We start from the raw sequence: 24,387 nt of genomic DNA on the forward strand, positions 1-24,387 counted from the left end.
ATATATTTTCTTAGAAATCCTTGATAGCCATCTCTAATAACAGGATTTCTATACTTCTTCCTTTGTAATAGCTTATGTACTCACTAGGTTCCCCTAATGAAGAATTGCATTCAAAGCATAAAGAGAAATGAAAGCAAGGTGGTTCTAGGAGAAATCTCTCATTACATAAGAAACATCGAGAGAAGCAGGTTACAGCAAGAGACGTGAGTTGGTCCTGTTAAACAGTAGGAACTTCTTTCAGGAATATTTACTTCAGGAAAAATAATATGAACATATATGAAATTCAAGGTTATAAAGGTAGAAACACTGTATTTTTCTTTACAAATCAATTGAGGTTTAATAGGTGATTATAGTGAAAATTTTATTGCAAGAGATCAGCCATTACATTTGAAAATACTCAGAAGCAATTTTTAAAAGCCTTTCAGAGAGTTCAGTATCAAATTTTCAGATTCAACCAAGTTCAGCTGGTAAAATTCCATCTGAATTAATACACAATCAGGTATTGACTTGTGGCAGTTTACGTCCAGACTGAGAGCAGAAAGACTGTTTCCATTTATAATAGCTATCAAAACATAAATGAGGTATCTCAGTTCTAAAGAAATGTCACAGGAGTATTTTACACCATTACTTACAAAATGAAAGACAATGTATTTGCCAAGTACAGCCCAAATGTCTCTTTTATCGTCACATATTTTGTCAATTTTGATCCTGGCAAGCATTGCTGTGTTTTTAAGGACATTTAAAATATACTTTAGCGCCGGCCGCAGCGGCCATTGGAGGATGAACCAACACTTTCCACTGTGTCTCACTGTCCATTCTGCCTGTCAAATATATATATATATATATATATATACTTTAATCATTTTCTTTTAATTATAACAGTAACATGTTAAATAATGTCTTCAAACCTAATGCCAAATTGTAGATGAGAAAAGAAAATGTGGTAACACATGTTGAAATACAACAGAGTGTTAACAAGTACAGCCATTCTGAGGATAACATCTGGATGTGGAAAAATCACAGTAAGCACGTGAGCTTACACATTGAGAGAACAAATTAAGGCAAACGCTTTATAAATATAGGAATTTTACTGGGGACACATTGTTTAAATTATTGGAAAACGAAACCGATGCATTTACCTAGAAGTCAAATGTGTTTACATGACATATGTTATAAATAATTCTTAGATACATGGCTTTTCATAAGAGGTCTTCTTCGCATTTAAAGTTTGTGTTTCCCCTCTGATGACTAATTCCTTTTCATCTTAACGGTAACAAAAATCCTCAAAAAGATTCAAAGTGTTCCTTCCAGGGGCCTCTTCTGCACTCTAGGAGGACCACCAGGTCAAATTTTCCACATATGCTTACAATTCAGGATTTTCACATAAATGATGGCCACAGGATTTGCAAATTGAAGTATTAATATGTTTTTTTTTCTTTTCTTCAGTAAACTCATAGGTGGTAGAGAGCAGATTTTGTTCAGGCCTGAACAAAATGCAGTGATTTTTCTGCGTTAGAACCCATAAAAGATAAAATAAGTATAGGTGATAAAGAAAATTATCTTTGTAAAAACAGGCTACATGCCTTCTCAAAGGTTGAAGACACTAAGGGAACATTTTCATTAAAATGACCTGTATCCTAGGCATTTTATATAGTGTGGTGGTTAAAAATATAAATTGTAACTTAGACTGGCAATGTTCAAATTTATTTTTTACAGTAAGCAGATGTGTGGCTTTGGAAAAGCCCCCTAATCTTCATGATCTCTCAAGATCTATACTTCAATGTTCTCATCTATAAAAAGGAGAGAGTAATAGCACCCACTACAGAAAATTCTGAGTATCAATGATATATGCGCAATGTAAATAAAGTCTTAGAATAGTGTCTGACATGTAGAAAGTGCTTTTTATTGTTTGCTTCAATTACTGTCATTATTATTTAAGCCCAGATCAGTTTTCCCCCTAAAATTTCTAGAATGGGAAGTTTGGATTTCCTGACAAACAACCTAAATTAAATGGCAGCTGGATATTTTCCTTTGAAGAAACAGAAAATCGAAAAGTTTCATGATAATTTGAAGAAAGAAACTTAACATGTTGATATTATCTTTAAAAAAAAATAGCCTGTATTTGTAGGCACACATCTTTGACAAAAAAAGCATGAAGGCACTTTGTTTCTTAGGCAATAGTCACATGTGTAAACTGAACAGTGTCTACAACTTTTTGAGTGATAAATTTCTTATCCAAATTTAGTTTTGAAAAATACTAGGTAGAAAATTGAAGTGAAGATGACTGAGCAGTTGGAATATAAACAATCAATTGTCAAGTAGGACATACAACCAGGGCTGCCTTTTGTGAAAACTGTAATCAATGAAACATTCTTCTGTCATCTAACTCTATCCATCTATGTGTAGAGCACATTCGACAGTGATGAAAATACGTTTTACTATCTGGAATAAATCTACTTAAGCAGCTACAATACAAAGAACTGCAAGTCAAGGAAGGCAGTTCCTGATGCAATCAAAACAGAGTTACTGTTGGAGATTGGAAAGGGTAATTGCACGGGTTGATGCTTTCCTGATTTTTTGAGTTTAAAAAAGTTTTGTATCTATACTTGCTGCTCCCATTTCTACAGGCATTTCTACAGTTCGATTTTATAAAGCATGCTATAAAATATTAAAACAGTGTGTCCTGGACCAAGTTCACTTTTTTTTTTCAAATTAGAACAAAAATTTGTTCTTTTGGTAGTTTTAAGGTAATCTAACAGGTATTGAAATTAAAGCCTATAATACCAATTGAGGAAGAGGAAAAATAAATACAACCTTTACAGATTTTATAATACATTGTTTAATTAGATTATGATAGAAGTCTTTTAAAGGAAAAGTATTGATATAAATGGTCAGATTTAAGCCAAATGAGAAAGCTTCTGGTGGTGCAGTAGCTATTAATAATATTTATATCCTAGGCCGGCGCCGTGGCTCACTAGGCTAACCCTCCGCCTTGCGGCGCCGGCACACCGGGTTCTAGACCCTGTCGGGGCACCGATCCTGTCCCGGTTGCCCCTCTTCCAGGCCAGCTCTCTGCTGTGGCCAGGGAGTGCAGTGGAGGATGGCCCAAGTGCTTGGGCCCTGCACCCCATGGGAGACCAGGAGAAACACCTGGTTCCTGCCATCGGATCGGCGCAGTGCGCCGGCCGCAGCACACCTACCACGGCGGCCATTGGAGGGTGAACCAATGGCAAAAGGAAGACGTTTCTCTCTGTCTCTCTCTCACTGTCCACTCTGCCTGTCAAAAAAAAAAAAAATTATATCCTGTTTGAGAATTCTAGCAATTTTAAAATTCAGTTTATTTTCAGTGAATGTAGTTTCTGATTTTATAAATCTAGCTGGATACTATCTCAAAACGGCACCAGATTCTATCACAAAATTTACAACAGAACACAAAATATTTAACTAAGAAGTCATAAGGGCTTGAGTAGATTTTATGAAGGTTAACACTCAGCAGCAGATTGGGTATGGGCTTAGTTCTAGGGAGAAGTAATAGAAATGAATCAGTTTTTACTTTAGGTTGCCATCAATTGGAGAGAACGAGAGGGATAATAGTTCCTAAACTTCATGACACAGTGCCTGGCACTGGACAGGTACTAATAATTTGTTTCTGAATATTTCATCTACATGAGTAGTTACTCTGATATTTTCATAGAGCTCAGTGTTCATGATCTAGTTCACACTTATAGCACATTTTAGGCCAAATTTAAGGCAATTATTTAGGTGTTTAATTTTCTCAGTGGAAAATTTGATTATACATTAGTGCCAGCAGATTTTTTTCCATGTTTTCATAGACAAGGTTGAAAGCTTTTCCATGATAGAAGTATTCACTTGCCCTTCAGTGGACTGATGGCTAAGAAAATACTTAGTCCTTTCCTACATTCCTAATACAATCTTTAATTCAATAAAGGTCAAGGGCAGGCCTTGTGATATGGCAGGTTAAGTCACCACTTGGGATATCCATGTACTATATCAGAGTACATGAGCTGGAATCCCATCTCTACTTCTGATCCAGTTTCCTGATGATATACCTGGGAGGCAGCGGGTAAAGTCTCATACACTTGGGTTCCTACCACTGTTGTAGATATTCAGAGAGCAAGCAGCAGACAGAAGGTCCTTTCTCTTTCTCTTTCTCTCTCTTTCTCTCTCTTTCTCTCTCTCTCTCTCTCTCTCTCTCTCTGTCTGCCCCTCCCTCACTCCCTCCCTTCCTCCCTCCCCTTCCCCTCCTTCTGTGTGTGTGTGTCACTCTGCCTTTAAAATTAATTATTCAATTAAAATTTTTTAAGAAGTCAATACATTTTGACAAATATGCACTTTCAAATTTACTGTGAAAATATATTTGCCTGAAAGACTCTTAAAGCCACTGTGCCTAAGATTAAAGACATATTCTTCCATTTCTGAAGAGACAACCTGGCTCTGATTCTTTTATTTAGAGAGAAATTTCTGATTTTTATTGTGTGAATTTTCACATCACTAAACAACAAAATAAGAACAGATATGATGAGAAACAAAATGAGACATTATTTTACATAAAAATTATACTCTTTAAATGAAATAAGCTTAACACAGAAAAACACTTGATGTTCACTCTCATATCTGCATGCTAAAAAGAACTGACTCAGAATGGAGAACGGTAATAACGAGCGGCTGGGAGGGATTGGAGGGGCCTAGGGGAGTCTGATAACAGACACCAAAACAGCTGGAAAAGCTCCCTACTGATGTACCTCAGAAAGCAGCAGAAAATGACTCGAGTACTTGGCCTCTGCCCTCTACATGGGAGACCCGAATGGAGTTCCATTATCCTGGCTTTGGCCTTGCCCCCCAGCTGTGGATATTATGGCTATTTGGGTAGTGAACCAACAAATAGAATCTCTCTCTCTCTCTCTCTCTCTCTCTCTCTTTCTCTCTCTCTGTCACTTTGCCTTCAAAAAAAAAAAAAAGTAGATCTAAAAAAACACAACAGTTTGATCAGAGGAATAAGTTCCTATTGTTAAACAGTCTAGGGTTGTTCACTGTAACCTATTATATACTTTCAGAAGAAATATAAAAGAGAAGCTCCAAAGCTCCAACCACAAAGTAATGACAAAGAGAAGAAAATGTTAATTACCTTAACTTGATCAGTACACATTCTATGCATGTATCAAAATGCCACATTATAGTCCATATATATGCACAATTAAAGTTAATCAAAAATATTAATATTTAAGAATAATACAAATAAGTTGAAAAGGGATTTTCTATTTAAAAACCCTATGGACTCACATTTTCCAAATTTGTTCCAAAAAATAAGTGCAAGAGATTCTCTGAAGAAAATAAGTCTCTCTTTAGGAATCATGAGGTCCATCAACAGAGGAAATGGTATGAGACATTCTTTAGTAAATATGCTTAACTCAGAGACATATAACTATTATTTTATAAATCACATAACAAGTGTAAAAAAGGATACACTCTAGTGGGTACTTATAAGTATCATTTTAATGTTCTTAAAATAAAACACTTCACTTTTTCAAGGGTTATTATGACTATAAACACTGGACCTTGAGATTCTTAAGACTAAGGGAAAGGAAAAGTTTGTCACAAGATCAAAGATGAAAGAATGTCTCATTGTATCATTAGACTGTATTTTAAGGATTGATCAACTTAAAGAATAATTTTTGTATAGAAAGTGACATACAAAATTTTTTATAGAAATTGGGGAAGTTAATTACCACAGGGATTATGAGGTTTCTTTTTTTTAAAGATTTTATTTATTTATTTTAGAGGCAGTGTCACTGACAGAAATAGGGAGAAGCAGAAAGAAAGATCTTCTACCCTCTGGTTCACTCCTCAAATGGCCACAAAAATTGGAGCTGAACAGATCCGAGGCCAGGAACCAGGAGCTGCTTTTCTGGGTTTCCCACATGGGTGCAGGGGCCCAGACACTTGGGCCATCTTTTACTGCTTTCCCAGGCCATAGCAGAGAGCTAGATTTGAAGTGGAGCAGCTAGAAGTAGAGCAGCTGGAAGTAGAGCAGCTGGAAGTGCCCATATGGGATGCTGGTGCTGCAGGTGGAAGATTAACCTACTGCACCACAGCACCAGCCCCACGGTTTCTTAGAGTATCAAAAATATATATCTTACAAAAAATACTAAAATTCACACCAAACCAGCAATATTCAATGTTTTTTGGAAATAATAATTATTCACAACAAAGTCTAATATGTGGGAGATACTTTCAAATTCTGTCTTTAACTGAAATAGTTTCCCTAACTGTTAGCTTTGGCAAAGAAACTTGTTTTTCTAAGTGTGCAACTGTAGGAAAAATACATTTTAATTATACTAAAATCTCTAAAAATTCAGTTCTGGGCTAATCCTCCGCCTGCAGCGCCGGCATCCCGGGGTTAGTCCCGGTTGGGGTGCCAGTTCTGTCCTGGTTGCTCCTCTTCCAGTCCAGCTCTCTGCTGAGGCCTGGGAGGGCAGTGGAGGATGGCCCAAGTGCTTGGGCCCTGCACCCACATGGGAGACCAGGAGGAGACACCTGGCTCATGGCTTCAGATCAGCACAGCACATCAGCTGTAGCGGCCATTTGGGGAGTGAACCAACGGAAGGAAGACCTTTCTCTCTGTCTCTCTCTCTCACTGTCTAACTATGCCTGTCAAAAAAAGTTAAAAAAAAAAAAAAAACTATGAGAGGGAATATGAGAGAAAGGAGGAGGAAGAGTGGAAGCTTGGGTGGGAGGGAGGGTAGAGTAGGCAGTATCACTATGTTCCTAAATCTGTATAAATAAATTAAATTGGTTTACCTTACATAAAATGAAGAAGCAAACAAACAAAAAACCTCACCAATTACAAAAAACAAGCAGTGCAGTTGAGAAATGGGCAAAGGACTTTGACAGTTCTCAAAAGAGGAAATACAAATGCCCAACAAATATATAAAAAAATGCTCAGCTCCACTAGCAATCAGGCACATGCAAATCAGAACCACAATGAGGTATCACCTCACCAATCCCATTACTAAGAATATACCCAAAAGACTTGAACACATTGTATCAAAGAGACCTGCACCACCATGTTCACAGCAGCACTGTTCACAATCGCCAAAATTTTGAGCAAACCCAGGTGTCCATCATCAGATGAATGGTTAAAGAAAATGTGTATATATTATCCAGTCATAAAAAACATGAAATTCTACCATTTACAGCAAAATGGATGCAAGAGGAAGGCATCACGCTGAGTGAAATAAGCTAGACCAGGAAAGACAAGCATTGCATGTCCTTCCTTATATGAGGGAGCTAAAATCTAAAAAACAAAATAAAAAGAAAGAAAAAGAAAAAAGAAAGAAATGTCTGTGCATATCAGTATTGCTACAAATAGTTTTGTAAAACTTTCTTTTATAACTTTGTCAAACAAATGGTTAATAATGTTACACTACTATAGTTTAATGATCTGTGATTATTTTAAACTTACTGTGTATGGATGAAATGATCATTTTTCCATTCAATTATTGTTTACAGCCATTGACTATATTCCTACCAAAGTAGGGTATTTTTGCTTTTTATTTGTTAAACTTCTTATTTGGTCAAGTATTAGCATTTTTTTTTTTTTTTGGACAGACAGAGTGGACAGTGAGAGAGAGACAGAGAGAAAGGTCTTCCTTTTGCCGTTGGTTCACCCTCCAATGGCCACCGCGGTAGGCATGCTGCGGCCGGCACACTGCACTGATCCGATGGCAGGAGCCAGGTGCTTCTCCTGCTCTCCCATGGGGTGCAGGGCCCAAGCAGTTGGGCCATCCTCCACTGCACTCCCTGGCCACAGCAGAGAGCTGGCCTGGAAGAGGGGCAACCGGGACAGGATCGGTGCCCTGACCGGGCATTTTTACTGTAATGTAAATTTGAAATATGTTATCTCAGAAACTAGAAAAAAGGAAAGGTAGAAAGAAAGAAGGAGGCAGTGAATATCATTATATTCTTGAATTATATCTATAAATCACATTGAATCTGTTAAAATGAATTTAAAATAATTTTTAAAACATTAGTATATTTAAATAAAATAATATACAAAAGAATTTGGGAGAATTTTTGATTGTCTTCTGCCAAGATGACTCATTGAGCTTTTCTATCAACTCAAACTTCTGAATTCTGGAAAGAATTTCTTCCCCATTGCCTCTGGTCTCTCCCATTGTGTATCACCAGGCAAAGAACATTAGAGGTCACATTATAATACTAAAGTCATAAAGATTGAAAAGATCTGTATATAATCTGCTTAAAATGAAATTCCTTTTTCCATGTCTTCTATGTCACATACTAGTTCCATTAATGCAGTGACTTTGGGAGAGAGAAAACTATATGGTATATGAATATATACTGACTCTGTTCTTCAAATGCATGACCTTAAAAGTTATTTGATTCTCCCTTTGTTTGTCAATTATCCTTGTCATGGTGTTTATATGGCCTTCTTCCCTGTCTCTCTGTTTGCCTTCCCCTCTTCTATACACAACAGTCATTGTGCTTAGGGGACATCCTAATGCAGTGTAACCTTAAATTAGTTGCACTTATAAACATCGTATTTCTTTTTTTTTTTTTTTTTTGACAGGCAGAGTGGACAGTGAGAGAGAGAGACAGAGAGAAAGGTCTTCCTTTTGCCGTTGGTTCACCCTCCAATGGCCGCCACGGTAGGCGCGCTGCGGCCGGCGCACTGCGCTGATCCGATGGCAGGAGCCAGGTGCTTCTCCTGCTCTCCCATGGGGTGCAGGGCCCAAGCACTTGGGCCATCCTCCACTGCACTCCCTGGCCACAGCAGAGAGCTGGCCTGGAAGAGGGGCAACCGGGACAGGATCGGTGCCCCGACCGGGACTAGAACCCGGTGTGCCGGCGCCGCAAGGCGGAGGATTAGCCTAGTGAGCCACGGTGCCGGCCAACAAAATGGAATTCTTAATGGATATGTGGGCCCCATACTTTGCCCTTACTACTTTCTTTGGACCCATCTTTCAGTCCTTGATCTGCCTTATTAACATAGATGTCCAACCTAAGCCCAGTTGTTTCACTGTCCTTTTGGTATGCACTCTAGGTCCAGTATCTTTACTCACACCTTTCTTGTCCTGCAGAACTACTCTATCCCTTTACTCAAAAGGGAAATTATAACTAAATTTTGCACTAACCTTCATTTGTCTCAACTCACCTGCCCCTTAATTGGCACTATTGTCCCACAGTACCGCATGTACTATCAAGATGCAGCCCCCTTTCGGCCAACAGCATGGGACATCACCCCATTGTGTGCAGATTTCATAGGAATTTGTGGTGGAATGAGGTAAAAAGGTCATATCAAGATGGCCACTGAGGTGAAAAGGTCATGCCAAGATGGCCACTGACAAGAGAAACTGCCTGACAACAGGCAGTAATTGGATGGCTTTGGAAACCACATGACAACAGCACCTGACTGATGGCAGACCGTGATTGGATGGTTTCAGAAACTGCCTGGCAACAAGAGCCTGACTGGCAACAGGCTGTGATTGGATGGCTTTGGAAACTGCCTGGCAACAGGCTGTGATTGGTTGGGGCATAGACTGCCACTTGACTGGATTGGCTGGTCTTGACCATATAAGCTGTTGTACCAACTGAAATAAACAAGTCTGTGGGCTGCTTGCCTCAGGCCTGCTTTCACCTGACTCCTGGGGTCTGTGTGGGACTCCGCGCCTCTTGCCCCCACCACGCTCCTTCCTTCTCCCAGAAACGAATCCATTTTTCCATTTCCTAAGTAATGCATGTAACAGTCACCACACCAGATGGAACTGAGCATGTATGAAATCTGTGTAGCCAGGTTCCTAAGCCAAGCACCCTGAGGGAAGGTGTGGCAATGAGGCAGAGGCACCCCTGTTGCTCTCAGCATCCTGAGAAGAGCGGACAGGGCGCCCTGGGCGCCATCTTTCTCCGTGCAGCCTCCCTTGCTGGCAGGTACCTGACTGCCCCGTGGGCTGCAGGGTGGCTCAGGCTGGAGCGATGTGCCCAAAGCCAGGTGCCTTGATGCTGGGGATGTCATTCTTCCGGTAGAAGTCAGCCTGCACATGATTGGCACGGCGGAAGTCCCGGTTCAGCGGATCCACGGGCTGGTGGATGCGCCTCCCGTAGACGGAGGAGGCCAGCACGCCCACGGGCCTCTCTTGTTCCTCCTTGTTAACGTGAAGTCCCAGGCCTTTTGTGTGCTCTCTGTCATCTCGGTGCAGTTTCTGATTATAATTGAGCTTCCTCTTAAAAACATGGCAATGGCAATGGCCGACTCTCCTTCCTCTGGCACTGCTGAGGTCCTGAATGACTCCAAGATCTGAGACACATCTCAGCCCATTTGAGATCCTCTATGGCAGATCCTTCCTTCATACAGAACTCCTGTAAGGCCCCAAAAAACACTTCCGGGCACCAGATGTCCAATTCCTAGGGAGAACTACAGAGCCCATAAATATCAAAATCAACACAGCCCAAGGCTCAATCCCACTTTCTAAGTGGCTGTACAAATTTATCCTGCTACTATTAGTAGCATACTCTACATTAATAAAGTAAGAATAAATCATACTGGTTTTTCCATGTTTCCAATATTTGGTTTTGTAGAATTTCAATAAAAAATTACTAGAGTGGTATATATGAGTTCAGTTCTTATGGTTTTAACTATGTTTCCCTATAAAGAATATTTTTTTGTGAATTGCATATTATTTTAAATGGTCTTCCTGTAAAGATGGTGGAATGGAGAGGAATTAGAATGATTGAATATTATTTGAAAACTGTAATTGCATCTCTAGGAGATTAGGAGCTTCTTAGGCTTTATCAATACACTGAGACAGTAGATTTTTATAGCAAGAAAATATTGTCAAATTTATGAAGATTCTGCTGTAAAGAAAAAAAATACTTGGATGTAATCATACAACAACTGATGTATCAAAAACAAAGACAAAATAAGCCAATTTTTAAAGAAATAATGAATTTGTAAATTGGAGAAGTTTCTGCTATGGTTGATGTAGTATAGAGGTACTCATCCAAGTATTTAATTTCAGGATTTTGAGTAAACAAGCTAAAATAAGGTAATAGTTATTTTCCCTCCTTCTAAATAATATAGAGGAAATATTTCCTTTGTTTATTTTATCAATATAAGACATATATTTCTTCAGAAAATATAGCAATCTTTAGACCTCACACCAAGTCTTGTGTGGTAGAGATCAATCCAAATCCCTATTCAGTGCCTTGAATGCAGATGCAAGGTACCACCAGTCTTCTACCCTTAGCTTAAAGTGCCATCACTTCCTTTACGATTGACAATCAACGACATACTCAAATTAACTCACTGAATTGAGAGAGTGGAACACTTGGCCCTACAACGTTCTAACCACCAGAATCATATGGTCACTTGGTTCTACAATAACTAACATCTTGATGGTTGGTACTGTCTCAATAGTTTCTTTTCAGGGTATATTCCAAGTCCAGGGACAGAAATAACTATGCCCTGCACGTAATCCCCAAACAGACTCAAGTCTACTTCTGTATTATAAAAAGTATGGCACTGCTGGCCAATCAAGGAAGGGCAGAGGACTACCAACCAACCAGGAACCTGGACATATACTGAACACTCATCCCTCATCCCAACTTCAATCCATAAGAACCTTGACTCCTAACCCTCTGAGAAATCCAGGAATTAACCAGGTTAACTGGCCATCTCCTTTCTCTGTGCATCACAGTATACGCCTTTTTTCCAACACTCTGTTCTCAGTTATTGGCTTTCTGTGCATTGGGCAAGCAGACCCAGTTTAGGAGTTCTACAGTAACTCCTCCACTCAGTTTTTGGAGAATTGCTTCACATCGAAGGAATGAAAAATTGGAGAGGGATGTGTAGATACTACCAATCTGGAGAAATTTATAAAAGATGGAGTAAATGCCATGGTTTGGATGATTTGGCACTTTTTCTGTTTTCACTTGATATTCCACTATAAAATGATACACGATATAAGATATGCAATAATTTTCAGTGAAAGAAAATTGACCAATAGAAATTAGTAACTATTTTGTGTGTACAGATTAAATAGTACCATCCTTTCTTAAGAGGTTTTAATCAATAATTATATCTACTGTATTTTAAATTGAATACTGCTTTATAAAATATGATTTTCAAACATAATACATTGGTGTATTGCTACATAGATTCCAAATCTAAAATAAACAGATATGAAACAATCAAACATGTTTTTATATCTTCTAGAAACATAAACTGACATTACTATGATATTCCACCACGGCAGGTCCAATTGATTGTTTAAGCACACCATAACTGATGTCTTAATAAGTATATGAGGTTGTCTTAACCAAGGGTTTAGTGATTTTGACATTTCAAAGCCTCTTTCAATACCTGCAAATATAAGCTAAAAGTTTTAGTTTTAATTTTAAAGGACAGTTCTTTATGAAAAATAATAATTTAGGCAGAGAAACAGAAAAACAGATGTGGGAGAAGGACAAGGACTCAAACCCAGGTACTCAAACCCAGGTACTGATATAGGATGTGGACGTTTCAATCTGTTTCTTAACAACTATGATAAACACCCACCCCATTAGTTTTCACTTTTAATATGATACTCATTGCTTTTCAAAATACTACTTACATACTACAAAAATCTGTCACAATCTTTCTTCCAAGTTGATCCCATAATCTGACTTATTTCACAGTTTTTCAAACTTCACTAAGTCTTTCACCAAAGGAAGAGGAGAAACCATAAACTGATCAAATAGGAAGGTATTTCAAAGAATCCCCTTCCCTGACCCTTGACATTTAGAGCTGTGAGCTGGAATTCCTGCCAAACCAACAAGCTATCAGTATTAACTGGTAATAAAAGTGGCAACATTTAGGTGAGAAAAGAAATCTACAAGGGTATTCCTAAATTACACTCCCTAGACAGCCACTGAATATATTTTTTTAAATTTCATTTAAAAAAGTATACTTTGATTTCTTTCCAACTGAGTTCTTTGGATAATGTGATTTAGTATTCTTATAAATTTGGACTTTTGGTTTGCTTATGTGGGTATGCATGTTTTCCTTGTTCATTGTCCTAATTTTACAAGATTCCTGTAAACCTATTCTTTACATCTTCCTACTGTGTGATTTCCTTTATCTTTACTGATATGAACTTGAACAAGTCATCTGTTTATCTCAAAACTAATGTGGTGTCCATTTTCTAGACAATTGCCTATTCTAGACAATTTTCATAAGGTTGGGTTTACTTGTTCCTCATACAAAGTAAAATATAAGACTTTATAAAAATGCAAAGTGTTGTACAGAATAAAAGCAATATTGAATTATAGTATATTTATTTCATTCAATTACATATCAAAGAAGGGAAGTAGAAAGGGTAATATTTAAAAATTATTTTATGGTTAACAAGTGATACAACATCAATGCCAATATACATATCTGGAAATGCATGGAGTAGTAAATTCTTCCTTTTTATAAATTTTCAGCAAGTTTAATCAAAAGTGACTTCAATAGTTTTATAAAAAATTATGGACAGCACTTCTCAGTAAAAGCAGACTTTTCATCCCAATGGTCTTCATTTCACAGGTGAGCAACTGGAGGTCCAGTGGCATTCACTAACTCAGAAAGCATCCAGTGTCATTGCTGGAACCCACTTTTCCTTGCTTTCATATTAGTGCTCTTTGCACTATATCAACCAGCAATTTGATTGAAAGCCAGAGTAATCTGCTTTAAAAGTCAGAGAGCAATAAATCTAGCTCATCTCTATATATTTGAAGGTCAACTTTTAATTTACTGCCAAATGCTTGAGCTAAAATTTTCTCAGTGTAATGTGTAGGTTAGCATGGATCTGCTGTCTTGGGATACAAGAACAATTATATTAGATTGTATTAAAAATTTGAAGATATATGAAATTATGTTAAATATTATAATGTTTCATACATTTTCATGCTAAATACATATATCTCATGTAATGTTTCCCACTAGCAATAGAGAAAGATATTGAAAAATTATATGCTAGTAAAAGTTTAAAGGATAACAGAATTAAAAAAAAAATCCATACCCTCAACCTGAAGCTACAGAACTCTTCTGAGAAGTTTAATTTGGAATTAAAAAAAAAAAATCTTTTCAATTATGTTTAAATTTTTGTCATGCAAAATTGTGCTATTCTCCTATGTTTCAGGAAACTTCCACCCTCCAAGAATACTCCTAGAGACTTATTCTTTTCAAATATAATGAAAATAAGGAAACCACCACAAATATCATGCTACCATTATTGATCTTAAGCTTTGGGGGGTAACAACCAAAGCTCAGAAGTAGATAATGTGGCAGACACTTCTCCCCAGGACAGCTATCCAAATCCAGACCAGAATTTTCTTCGGTAAAGAATGCTGACCTGGAAAGTATACGGAGGGGACATGGAACATTTAAAATATCAAGGGCCCTCTTACCCTTTATTCTACCAGTGACTGAACTAATAAAAGTCAAGGGTTATTGCAAAATATACCTTTCCATCACTAGTATTTTTCTGTAGCAGTTATTACCACTGAGCCTAAAGGCTTTTGACAAAGAAGCTCTTTAACATGAAAGCAATAAGAAGCAAGTCCCAGAGCTGAGATGGATGGAGATCCAAAAGTGCTTTTTTTTTTTTTGACAGGCAGAGTGGACAGTGAGAGAGAGAGACGAAAGATGGAGAGAAAGGTCTTCCTTTGCCATTGGTTCACCCTCCAATGGCCGCCACAGCCGGCGCACCACGCTGATCCGAAGCCAGGAGCCAGGTGCTTCTCCTGCTCTCCCATGGGGTGCAGGGCCCAAGCACTTGGGCCATCCTCCACTGCACTCCTGGGCCACAGCAGAGAGCTGGACTGGAAGAGGAGCAACCGGGACAGAATCCGGCGCCCTAACCGGGACTAGAAGCCAGTGTGCCGGCACTGCAGGTGGAGGATTAGCCTATTGAGCCGCGGCGTCGGCCCCAAATAGTGCTTTTTACAAACAAGCTTGGAAAGCATCAAACATCTCTGAGTGAGCACATCCTTCCCCTCAGGATCACAGATACTACCTTAATTTTTTTTTCCTCTTTCCTGAGAATTCATGGGAAATGTGGCCAAATGAGATAATTCTGCAAACAGTCACTGTAAATCTCTCAAGATTCCCTGTTCTCATGATGATGGCTCTCAGAGGGCATGAAGAAGTAAAAACGACTCAGTAAAGCAATGCAAAATGTAATAAGTAACAGAGTAAAGTTTGGGTAGTAAAGACAAATGGGATTTCATTGTTTTTTACTGCTGTATAGTGTTCCATAGAGTACATATCCCATAGTTTCTTTATCCAGTCATCCGTTGATGGACATTTAGGTTGATTCCATGTCTTAGCTATTGTAAATTGAACTGCAACAAATATCGAGGTGCAAATGGCTCTTTTTTTCTCCCCTTTAACTCCATTTGGGTAAATTCCAAGAAGTGGGATGGCTGGGTCCTGTGGTAGTGCTACATTCAGGTTTCTGAGGACTCTCCAAACTGTCTTCCATAGTGGCTTTACCAGTTTGGAAGCTGGAAAACATCATGCTGAGTGAAATAAGCCAGTCCAAAAGAGACAAATATCATATGTTCTCCCTGATCGGTGGCAACTAAATGAGCATCTAAAATGATACCCATTGAAGTGAAATGGACACTATGAGAGACAATGACAGGACCAGCCCTTGTCTAGACTGTTTAGGAACAACTTACTATTTTATTCCTTTTAGTATTTTTGTTGTTGGTGGTGGTGGAGGTGTTGCTCTGTTTGTTCTACATAAGACCACTGGTTGAACTCTGTAATCAATGCACAATCATTCTAAGGCATTTAAAATTAACAGAAAAGTGATCTCTGTTAAACATAGGAGTGGGAATAAGAGAGGGAGGAGATATATAGGTTGGCACATGCTCACTCAGACTTACCTCCAATGGTGGAACTAGAAATGTGCCAGGGGATTTCAATTCAATCTTACCAAGGAGGCAGGTACCAATGCCAGCGCACTTGGTAAAGTGATAAGTATAAATACACAACCGATCAAAAAGATAGGGTATGTGCCAAAGAAATTTCACAAATAAGACCAGTGTAAGCAAATAATGAAGGATAGAATTAAAAGGGAGAGTATGGGCCGGCGCCATGGCTTAACAGGATAATCCTCCGCCTTGCGGCGCCTGCACACCCGGTTCTAGTCCCGGTTGGGGCGCTGGATTCTGTCCCGGTTGCCCCTCTTCCAGGCCAGCTCTCTGCTATGGCCCAGGAAGGCAGTGGAGGATGGCCCAAGTCCTTGGGCCCTGCACCTGCATGGGAGACCAGGAGAAGCACCTGGCTCCTGGCTTTGGATCGGCGAGATGCGCCGGTCACAGCGGCCATTGGAGGGTGAACCAACGGCAAAAAGGAAGATCTTTCTGTCTCTCTCTCTCACTATCCACTCTGCCTATCAAAAATTTAAAAAAAAAAAAAAAAGGGAGAGTATGATCCTGCGGGGGAAGCAGGACACACAGCAGACTCACAGAATGGCAAATACCCAAAACAGTACTCCTGCCTCAGAATCGACCCTTGGGACATTCGAATCTGGCTAAAAGGTCCATGAGAGTCTCACAGGCATGGAAAGCCATGACACGGTGGCAAAAAACTATCTAAATGAAAGATTCTGGTGAACAAGACCCCAGCAGAAGGAAAGGCCATCAAGGAGAGAGGCACCTTTCTCTGAAGGGAGGAAGGAACCTCCACTGTGATACGGCCTTGACTAAACAAGTTCAGAGTCGGTGAACTCAAGGGGCTTCCATAGCCTAGACAGCTCATAGCAAGAGTCTCGGGTGATTGCTGATGTCATAAGTAAGAGTGCCAATTGCTACATCAACAACGGGAGTCACTGGGTACATGCTCCCCACGTAGGATCTCTGTCCTTAATGTGTTTTACTATGAAACTTAAAAACACTACTAGTCGAACAGTACCCTATACCTTGTGCGGTTGTGTGAGTGCAGCCTGTTGAAATCCTTGCTTAGTATATACTAAGTTGATCTTCAGTATATGAAGGTAATTGAAAACGAAACTCGATAAAGGGCGGGATGGGAGAGGGAGTGGGAGAGGGGAGGGCCACGGGAGGGAGGTTGTGGGGGGGAGTAAGCCACAACAATACAAAAGTTGTACTTTGTAAATTCACATTTATGAAATAAAAAAAAAAAAGACAAATGGGGACATTTCTAATTTAAAATCTGATTAACTTTCAACATACTTCTCAAAAATTCTATTTGCAACTGTGAAATAAGAAGCAATCCTATTTCAATTTGTTTTTATATTTCATCATTTTTTTAAGTGGAAGATTAGCAGTGGAGGATAAAGGGGACTCAGCAAAGCAAATCAGTGGGTCAAGGTTAAGTTAAGTAACTACCAGTCCACGTTACTAATTAGCAAGGTCAGAAGAAAGCCTGCCTTCTTCTTCTTTTTTTAAAGATTTATTTTATTTATCTAAAACATTGAGTTACAGAGGCAGAGGCAGAAAGAGAGAGGTCTTCCATCTGCTGGGTCACTCTTCAAGTGGCCACAATGGCCGGGGTTTGGCGGATATGAAGCCAGGAGCGAGGAGCTTCTTCTAGGTCTCCCACCTGGATGCAGGGGCCCAAGGACTTGGGACAACTTCTACTGCTTTCCCAGGCACATTAGCAGGGAGCTGGATGGGAAGTGGAGCAGCCAGGATTCTAACAGACACTCATATGGGATGCTGGCACTGCATTTCCGGCAACAGCATTTACTAATTACATGCCACAGTGCTGGCCCCAGAAAGCCTGTCTTCTGTATGAGTTGTTGGCATGCTCATAAAGCAGTATCTCTGACTTTTAATTTTTTGCATTATTTTTATATTAATATAGTAGAAACTAGGAAAAATCCACATTTTGTATTTATCTTGAAAATACATGACTGATACCTTAGGAATCTTGTAAAATGACTTCAATCACAATTATTTCTCTTCATTCTATTTTTAAATTGTTTATTCAACATATTTCTGAAAAATATTTTTAACTGTCTACCATTTGCCAGGTACATGATAACATGCCTGAAATCAGAGAAATCACAGAAAAGGCATGCGAATTGAACACAAGATCTAAGAGAATAGTTTTTTTTTTTTTTAATCACATGAAATCTTTGCCTCCAAAAATAAGTAACTTCAGGTTTCCAAGCAATTATTTTCCCCAAAACAAGCAAATACTGTCTATGTCACAACCTGTGTAAACACTGCAACAATTAATTAGTATAAGCAATCTGTAATGCTGAATTAAAACATCTCAACAGGAGGGATATATGGGATTCCTTTTCTGAGAGAATCCCTTGGTTATTTGATAGACAAGAATTCCTTTTATCGCTTCCCAATGCATTATAGCCACATCAGCCTCCCACTGATATTAATTCAATTCTTAGAATTAGAGATAACGATGCTTCTAATTTCAGAAACAAATCTTTTATTATTTAAAAAAAAAAACCCACAGGCTAGTATTAAACATTTTAACAAAACAGAACAACTACATAAAATCAAAGAGAAGTAGACATTGATCTAAATATAAACTCATCCACATATTTCTGTGGAAGAGCAGCATGTGGAAAAGCATGAGTTTTCATTTCTGTGTATTATGGCACATATAAACGTATCAGATTAGTAGGAAGAAAAATGAGTGTATAATGATCATATATAATAATAAAGATTAACAGGAAACATATTTTTTCATTTAATCCCTACAATTTCTCAGTACATCTGATAATTATCATCTTTATTTGTGAATGATCATTATAAAAGTACCTAAAAATGTGCGTCACTTGCCCAGTGTTACACAGATAGGAAAGCTTTAGACAAATTTAGATCTAGGACTATTTGAGTGAAAAGCTTCATGATTTTCTCTCCATTCCATGCTGGCCACCATATTTCTAAATCACAGGTTAACACAATCAGCTATAATGATCAAACCTATTCTTTCCAGTGCTCAGAATTTGACCTGTTGCTTTTGTATCAATAAATTAAATATTTTATATGAAGAAGCATTAACAGCTAATCTCTCAATATTTCTATTTACTTTTATTTTTTGAATTTTTCTACAGGAAATTATCAGATTTTAAATGTCTCATACATATCTTATTATAATAATATGTCTTCAGGTGTTAAATATTTGCTTTCATAATTTCTCTGTGAAATGCAGGATATGAAGAAAATAAAAATTTTGACACGGGGCTGTTTATTATAAAGTGAGTAGCAAATATTTTTCATATGGCAATATATTTTCTACCTAATGGAAATCATTTATTAGCTTTATCTAAGAAATAAAAATGCTTTTTTGAATAGCAGATTAATTAGAAAATTGTTATGAACTTGATAAATAATTATGAGTTTGATAATCACATATTATTTATTTAAAATGTACTCGGAGAATTTTCCCATATTTCCTGTATTAATAATTTTAACTATCGCATTTAGGTATATTTAAGTAATATAAATTCGTTTAAAATTTGCTTCCAAAAGTTTCCTTCATACACATTGTAAATTAACCTTCAAAAACATAAGCTCATGAAAACTTATTTTATTAAATAAAAGAATGAATAAGGATTAATCTGAAACTGGCAATTAAAGGGCAGTTACATATGTCTGTATAACACTGGTGAGCAACCTGAACAGAGGCAATTAGTTAATGTTTAAACGTTTTAAAAGTGGGTAGGCTTTATCCATCAGTTTTACATCTTTTTTTCCTTTAGTTTCCAATATTTATTTATTTTCAACTTTTATTTAATAAATTTCCAAAGTACAACTTTTGGATTATAGCAGCTTTTCCCTCCATAACCTCCCTCCCACCTGAAACCATCCCATCTCCCATTCCCTCTCCCATCCCATTCTTCATCAAGATTCATTTTCAATTATCTTTATATACAGAAGACCAACTTAGTATATACTAAGTAAATATTTCAACAGACTGCACCCAGAAAGACACACAAAGTATAGAGTACTGCTTGAGTAGTAGCTTTACCATTAATTTGCATAGTACAACACATTAACGACAGAGATCCTACATGGGGGAGTAGGTGCACAGTGACTCCTCTTGTTGATTTAACAATTGACACTCTTATTTATGACGTCAGTAATCACCTGAGGCTCTTGTCATGAGCAGCCTAGGCTATGGAAGCCTCTTAAGTTCACAAACTCCGATCTTATTTAGACAAGGTCATAGTCAAAGTGGAAGTTCTCTCCTCCCTTCAGAGAAAGTACCTCCTTCTTTGATGAATCAGTTTTTGTGTCTTTTTCTTTTTCTTTTTTTTTTTTTTTTTTTTTTTGACAGGCAGAGTGGACAGTGAGAGAGAGAGAAACAGAGAGAAGGTCTTCCTTTTGCTGTTGGTTCACCCTCCAATGGCCGCCGCAGCCGGCACGCTGCGGCCTGCGCACCACACTAATCCGAAGTCAGGAACCAGGTGCTTCTCCTGGTCTCCCATGGGGTGCAGGGCCCAAGCACTTGGGCCATCCTCCACTGCACTCCCTGGACACAGCAGAGAGCTGGCCTGGAAGAGGGGCAACTGGGACAGAATCCGGCGCCTTGACCGGGACTAGAACCCAGTGTGCCAGCGCCACAGGCGAAGGATTAGCTATTGAGCCACGGCGCCAACCTGATGAATCAGTTTTGCTTCTAAAAGTCATAACTCACAAAAGCATGCATAAATGTATGTATATAAGTGTTTATTGCAACAGCCTTGATAATATTAATAATATGTAAGAAGAGGGCAAGCCCTATGCATCCTTCAAAAGATAGTGTGAAAAATTGTTGTTGATCAAGATACTAGTAAGAGAATGAAAAAAATTCTGTTTTATATATATATATAATGTATATGAAAAAATGCTATTATATATGTATCTACATACTGTTATATATAATATACAGAGAGAAAAGATTTAATATCCAAAACAGTCCCAAAAAACCCTGTTACAATGCAGCAACAAAGAAAAGCACCCAATTCAAAAGTGAGACAAATATCTGAACAGACATTTCTACAAAGAATACTAATTGCCAATAAGCTCATGAAAGATTCTTAACATCTTTTGTATTTAACATAATGTAAATCAAAGCCAGAATAAGATACCACTTCATATCCACTATAAATGCTATACATTTTTTTTTCAAAAATGAAAATAACAAGTGTTAAAATTGTAGAGAAATTGGAAGCCTTGCATATTGGTGATGGGAATGTAAAATAGTGTAGCTGATATAAAAATAGTTTCTCAATAAGCTAAACATAAAATTTACATGTGAACCAGTAATCTTAGATGCACATGAATACATGTATATAATATTCATAGTTGCACTATCTGAGATATCCAAAAGGTAGAAATAACCCAAGAGTCCATCAACAGATGAATGGACAAAAAAGATATGATAGATACATACAGTGGAGTATTATTCAGCCACAAAAAGGAATGAAGTTTTGGTGTATACTAAAACAAGGAAGAATCATGAAAACATGCTAAGAGACACAGATGAACAAATATTGGATGATTCAACCATATGAATTATCTGAAACAGGTAAATTCATAGAGAAAGAAGATTAGAGACTACTTTGAACATTGTTAAATCAATCAGAATAACACTATATTAAAATGTTGACATAGATTTTAAGAAAGAAATCCATAATACATTTGTGAGGAAAAAAATCACCCACGAGTCAGTTCATACAGTATAATCACATTTAAATAAATAAATGCATACAGATTACTTTCCTGTATGCAAAGAGAGACAGAAATAAGAATGATAAAATGGCATGCACATTGAGATTTTAGGCAATTATTTTTCCTGAACATTGGTATTTTGCTCTGTATTTATTTTTATATTTAGAACATTTTAAAATTAATTTATTTCAATTTTCTAAAGAAAAAAAAATCAGAGAGCAACATACAGAAAATTGAGGAAGAAAAAGAAAATAAAGGTAGGAGGGCAAAAGAAACAGAAGAAAGAGGAGGTGCAAGACAGCCTGGGGCCAGCTTACTGCTTTCAAGTTACCTTAGACATCAGTTATTATTGGGAAAAAACAAAAACCTTGACAGTATGAGACCCACAGGAAGGAAATCAGGCAAGATTAACTTCTGTAATTTCATCTATTTCACTTTCGAGGCTCTTTTTATATAGTTACATTTTCTTTTGCAATATAAAGCTGTTACTTATAGATTCTTAAGTGAGTAAAAGTAAGTTCCCTATGATTATGTGTGGGAACTATTATCTACTCCATTTCTATCTCATCTTTTCTTCCTTTGGGCCATGAATCAGAGCATGTTGTGGATATCATAGAGTTCAAAGGCCCCTCTTCATAGATTTGAAAATAGCACATAGCAAAATGCCAAGGGGATTCATTTACAACACTGTATGCATTTGTATGTAACACATATATGCACTACAGACCATTCACATGTACACACACCTATTTTTTTCATATATATACATATACGTATTATTGAGTGTTTTGGTGCCTTTTTATATAATTTCTTTGCTATATACAAACCTAGAGGTGAGTTGCAGTTGGATATGTATATAATTAATTGACGTTTCCACCAGGAATTTCTGAATATAAACTACAATATGGTCAATTTTCTGATGAAATACTGAATTGCATTAGTCTTGTTGACCCTATGAATATTCTAGAAGAATGACCTATGAAATATGTGAACCATTTGCTCTTCTAGATTTGCTAACTTTACACTAACTTAAAACCATACACTGATCTATGGGGGAAAAAAAATTGCCTTAGTAGAAACATGACCTAAAATTCTGCCCTTGGCACAAGTAGGTACATATACTGAAAGAGCAATGAATTCTTATGCAATGTTAGAATCAAAAACATTTTTTCAACTTTTGAGTAATGTAAATCATGTCTTCTGGCCTTAAGGAAATATATCTTTCTTTACTAGTTAAGGGGTTAAAATTATGAACTTCATGGGTAAAAATAGTATAAAGATCACATTTCAGCAGATTTTATTTTTCCTTGTTTATACAAACTCAGATAGTCACTATTCAATCCAAGGATCAAGGCTTGCTTTGAATTAGATTTATATCCATTTAAAGCAGCTGAGGTATCAACTACATATATTCAATAAAATTCTATTTACTTTATATCATACTCTGCTGGTGAAGATCTGTTCTCTGGGACCAAACACTAGAAATCACCACGCCTAATATTTGGGTTAATAGTGCCACTGAATGAGAAAGAGTATTTTTGACTGCAAACTGAGAGCCCTTATTTTACCTCTTTGAGTACCTCAGTTTAATTTTTTTCTTTAAAATATATTCCCATAAACTAACTAGAAAGGGAGGTTTGAAGGGGGAAAAACATGGAACTAAAGCTTTGTCCTTGGCTTTTCATTGCTCAACTGGGAGAAAACAGCTACCACAGAGGTCTGCAACCTGACTCTGCTATATCATTCAGAATGTCAGCCATAGATCACCTGTGACAAGTATTTAATTCTTTGTCTCACCAGGGACAATGTGCAACCTTCTGCTGGAAGTGAGGTGTTTTGTTTCATTTTAAAGCTGCCAACAATAGTTGGCTTTTTGGCCTTGCAGTAAGCTTTCGATTTAGTATTCCCAACTCCTTTCCTTAAAAGTTGTGAAAACCATTCTTTTTCCATTGATCTTCATACCAAATCCTTCCAAGTCCATAACACCCATGACTCTGTCCACCATAATAGTGTCTTTTCTTGTGTTCCGACAGAAAGCCACACAGAGTCTTCGTTTTTGCCAGCTACACATAATACAATATTAGAATGCAATGATTAAAGAGGCAGGGCGATTTTGTTTTAGTTATTGAGCTTCTGCTGAAAAGAAAATATAGGTTAGGGTAAACATAGACAAGCAGTTATTATTGGTGATGTGTTGAAAAACACAAACTAAATTCTAGTAAGAGTTCATATGTACAATAATTAGAGACTCATTTTAGCACTAAGAGATGGTATACAGTCAAATATTTCTTCATATGCCATTTTCCAGATCACTGACAGCACAGTATGCCTATACCTGAACCATGACAAAGTCACAGAGTGGCACAGATTGATCCTCCAGTTCCTCCAAATGGTATTCATCTTGATCGAATTTAATCACCACTGAAATGCTTATTAAAAATCAGATATACTGAAAGAATTATCAGAAAAATCACAAATAAAAATCAAATGTATTCTAGGTCCTTTCTTATTGGAAACAAATTAAAATTATTATATTTAAAATATGTGATTAAAATCAACCTATAGATCTATTTTATTGCCTGAATTTGTCTGTTTGAAACATAGCAAAATGAACTGTTATAGTTATAATCTAAGTAGGTTCTCATTGTTGCAGATAAAATGAATAAAGACAAA

This window comes from Lepus europaeus, chromosome 3 (assembly GCF_033115175.1).
Source record: "Lepus europaeus isolate LE1 chromosome 3, mLepTim1.pri, whole genome shotgun sequence".
NCBI classification, from domain to species: Eukaryota; Metazoa; Chordata; class Mammalia; order Lagomorpha; family Leporidae; genus Lepus; species Lepus europaeus.